Source organism: Oncorhynchus masou, unplaced genomic scaffold, assembly GCF_036934945.1.
Source record: "Oncorhynchus masou masou isolate Uvic2021 unplaced genomic scaffold, UVic_Omas_1.1 unplaced_scaffold_9346, whole genome shotgun sequence".
NCBI lineage: Eukaryota > Metazoa > Chordata > Actinopteri > Salmoniformes > Salmonidae > Oncorhynchus > Oncorhynchus masou.
The window spans coordinates 5,001-9,583 of NW_027015834.1; positions in this window are offsets into that span (position 1 = coordinate 5,001).

The following is a 4,583-nucleotide window of genomic DNA, read 5'->3' on the forward strand; positions in this document are numbered from 1 at the left end:
AACCCTCAATAACATTCTACTGCAGGGGAAACCCTCAATAACATTCTACTGCTGGAGAAACCCTCAATAACATTCTACTGCTGGGAGAAACCCTCAATAACATTCTACTGCACGAGGAAACCCTCAATAACATTATACTGCTGGAGGAAACCCTCAATAACATTCTACTGCTGGGGGAAACCCTCAATAACATTCTACTGCTGGGAGGAAACCCTCAATAACATTCTACTGCTGGGGAGACCCTCAATAACATTCTACTGCTGGGGAAACCTCAATAACATTCTACTGCTGGGGAAACCCTCAATAACATTCTACTGCTGGGGGAGACCCTCACTGCTGGGGGAAACCCAATAACATTATACTGCTGGAGGAAACCCTCAATAACATTCTACTGCTGGGGGAAACCCTCAATAACATTCTACTGCTGGGGGGAAACCCTCAATAACATTCTACTGCTGGGGGAAACCCTCAATAACATTCTGCTGCTGGGGGAAACCCTCAATAACATTCTACTGCTGGGGGAAACCCTCAATAACATTCTACTGCTGGAGGAAACCCTCAATAACATTCTAATGCTGGGGGAAACCCTCAATAACATTCTACTGCTGGAGGAAACCCTCACTATTGGGGGAAACCCTCAATAACATTCTACTGCTGGGGGAAACCCTCAATAACATTCTACTGCTGGGGGAGACCCTCAATAACATTCTACTGCTGGAGGAAACCCTCAATAACATTCTACTGCTGGGGGAAACCCTCACTAACATTCTACTGCTGGAGGAAACCCTCAATAACATTCTACTGCTGGGGGAAACCCTCAATAACATTCTACTGCTGGAGAAACCCTCAATAACATTCTACTGCTGGAGGAAACCCTCAATAACATTCTACTGCTGGAGGAAACCCTCAATAACATTCTACTGCTGGGGGAAACCCTCAATAACATTCTACTGCTGGGGGAAACCCCCACTGCTGGGGGAAACCCTCAATAACATTCTACTGCTGGGGGAAACCCTCAATAACATTCTACTGCTGGGGGAGACCCTCAATAACATTCTACTGCTCGAGGAAACCCTCAATAACATTCCACTGCTGGGGGAAACCCTCACTGCTGGGGGAAACCCTCAATAACATTATACTGCTGGAGGAAACCCTCACTAACATTCTACTGCTGAAGGAAACCCTCACTAACATTCTACTGCTGGGGGAAACCCTCAATAACATTCTACTGCTGGGGGAAACCCTCAATAACATTCTACTGCTGGGGGAAACCCTCAATAACATTCTACTGCTGGGGGAGACCCTCAATAACATTCTACTGCTGGGGGAAACCCTCACAGCTGGGGGAAACCCACAATAACATTCTACTGCTGGGGGAGACCCTCAATAACATTCTACTGCTGGGGGAAACCCTCAATAACATTCTACTGCTGGGGGAAACCCTCAATAACATTCTACTGCTGGGGGAAACCCTCAATAACATTCTACTGCTGGGGGAAACCCTCAATAACATTCTACTGCTGGGGGAAACCCTCACTGCTGGGGGAACCCTCAGTAACATTCCACTGCTGGGGGAAACCCTCACTGCTGGGGGAACCCTCAATAACATTCTACTGCTGGGGGAAACCCTCAATAACATTCTACTGCTGGGGGAAACCCTCAATAACATTCTACTGCTGGAGGATACCCTCAATAACATTCTACTGCTGGAGGATACCCTCAATAACATTCTACTGCTGGGGGAAACCCTCAATAACATTCTACTGCTGGGGGAAACCCTCAATAACATTCTACTGCTGGGGGAAACCCTCAATAACATTAGACTGCTGGGGGAAACCCTCAATAACATTCTACTGCTGGGGAAACCCTCAATAACATTCTACTGCTGGGGAAACCTCAATAACATTCTACTGCTGGGGGAAACCCTCAATAACATTCTACTGCTGGGGGAAACCCTCAATAACATTCTACTGCTGGGGAAACCCTCAATAACATTCTACTGCTGGGGGAAACCTCAATAACATTCTACTGCTGGGGGAAACCCTCAATAACATTCTACTGCTGGGGGAAACCCTCAATAACATTCTACTGCTGGAGAAACCCTCAATAACATTCTACTGCTGGGGAAACCCTCAATAACATTCTACTGCTGGGGGAAACCCTCAATAACATTCTACTGCTGGGGGAAACCCTCAATAACATTCTACTGCTGGGGGAAACCCTCACTGCTGGGGGAAACCCTCAATAACATTCTACTGCTGGGGGAAACCCTCAATAACATTCTACTGCTGGGGGAAACCCTCAATAACATTCTACTGCTGGAGGAAACCCTCAATAACATTCTACTGCTGGGGGAAACTCTCACTGCTGGGGGAAACCCTCAATAACATTCTACTGCTGGGGGAACCGTCAATAACATTCTACTGCTGGGGGAAACCCTCAATAACATTCTACTGCTGGGGGAGACCCTCAATAACATTCTACTGCTGGGGAAACCCTCACTACTGGGGGAAACCCTCAATAACATTCTACTGCTGGAGGAAACCCTCAATAACATTCTACTGCTGGAGAAACCCTCAATAATATTTTACTGCTGGGGGAAACACTCAATAACATTCTACTGCTGGGGGAAACCGTCAATAACATTCTACTGCTGGGGGAAACCCTCAATAACATTCTACTGCTGGGGGAGACCCTCAATAACATTCTACTGCTGGGAGAAACCCTCAATAACATTCTACTGCTGGGGGAGACCCTCAATAACATTCTACTGCTGGGGGAAACCCTCAATAACATTCTACTGCTGGGGGAAACCCTCAATAACATTCTACTGCTGGGGGAAACCCTCAATAACATTCTACTGCTCGAGGAAACCCTCACTGCTGGGGGAAACCCTCAATAACATTCTACTGCTCGAGGAAACCCTCACTGCTGGGGGAAACCCTCAATAACATTCTACTGCTGGGGGAAACCCTCACTGCTGGGGGAAACCCTCAATAACATTCTACTGCTGGGGGAAACCCTCAATAACATTCTACTGCTGGGGGAAACCCTCAATAACATTCTACTGCTGGGGGAAACCCTCAATAACATTCTACTGCTGGGGGAAACCCTCAATAACATTCTACTGCTGGGGGAACCCTCAATAACATTCTACTGCTGGGGGAAACCCTCAATAACATTCTACTGCTGGAGGAAACCCTCAATAACATTCTACTGCTGGGGGAAACCCTCACTGCTGGGGGAAACCCTCAATAACATTCTACTGCTGGGGGAAACCCTCAATAACATTCTACTGCTGGAGGAAACCCTCAATAACATTCTACTGCTGGAGGAAACCCTCAATAACATTCTACTGCTGGGGGAGACCCTCAATAACATTCTACTGCTGGGGGAAACCCTACGTTTTTTAAATGTATTTTACCCTTTATTTAACTAGTCAGTTAAGAACAAATTCAATGACGGTCTAGGAACAGCGGGTTAACTGGTATAGGAACAGTGGGTTAACTGGTCTAGGAACAGTGGGTTAACTAGTCTAGGAACAGTGGGTTAACTAGTCTAGGAACAGTGGGGTTAACTGGTATATGAACAGTGGGTTAACTAGTCTAGGAACAGTGGGTTAACTAGTCTAGGAACAGTGGGTTAACTGGTCTAGGAACAGTGGTTAACTGGTCTAGGAACAGTGGGTTAACTGGTCTAGGAACAGTGGGTTAACTAGTCTAGGAACAGTGGGTTAACTGGTCTAGGAACAGTGGGTTAACTAGTCTAGGAACAGTGGGTTAACTGGTCTAGGAACAGTGGGTTAACTGGTCTAGGAACAGTGGTTAACTGGTCTAGGAACAGTGGGTTAACTGGTCTAGGAACAGTGGGTTAACTGGTGTATCTACATCACCACATCACCACAGTGAGGTGACGACTGGAGAAACCTACACGTAGACATTCTACTGCTGGGGGAAACCCTCAATAACATTCTACTGCTGGGGGAAACTTAAAACTGCAGGGGAAACCCTCAGATAACATTCTACTGCTGGGGGAACTGCTGAAACCCTCAATAACATTCTACTGCTGGGGGAAACCCTCAATAACATTCTACTGCTGGGGGAAACCCTCCTCACTGCTGGGGGAAACCCTCAATAACATTCTACTGCTGGGGAAACCCTCAATAACATTCTACTGCTGGAAACCCTCAATAACATTCTACTGCTGGGGAAACCCTCAATAACATTCTACTGCTGGGGGAAACCCTCAATAACATTCTACTGCTGGGGAAACCCTCAATAACATTCTACTGCTGGGGGAAACCCTCAATAACATTCTACTGCTGGGGAAACCCTCAATAACATTCTACTGCTGGGGGAAACCCTCAATAACATTCTACTGCTGGAGGAAACCCTCAATAACATTCTACTGCTGGGGGAAACCCTCAATAACATTCTACTGCTGGGGAAACCCTCAATAACATTCTACTGCTGGGGGAAACCCTCAATAACATTCTACTGCTGGGGAAAACCCTCAATAACATTCTACTGCTGGCGGAAACCCTCAATAACATTCTACTGCTGGGGAAACCCTCACTGCTGGGG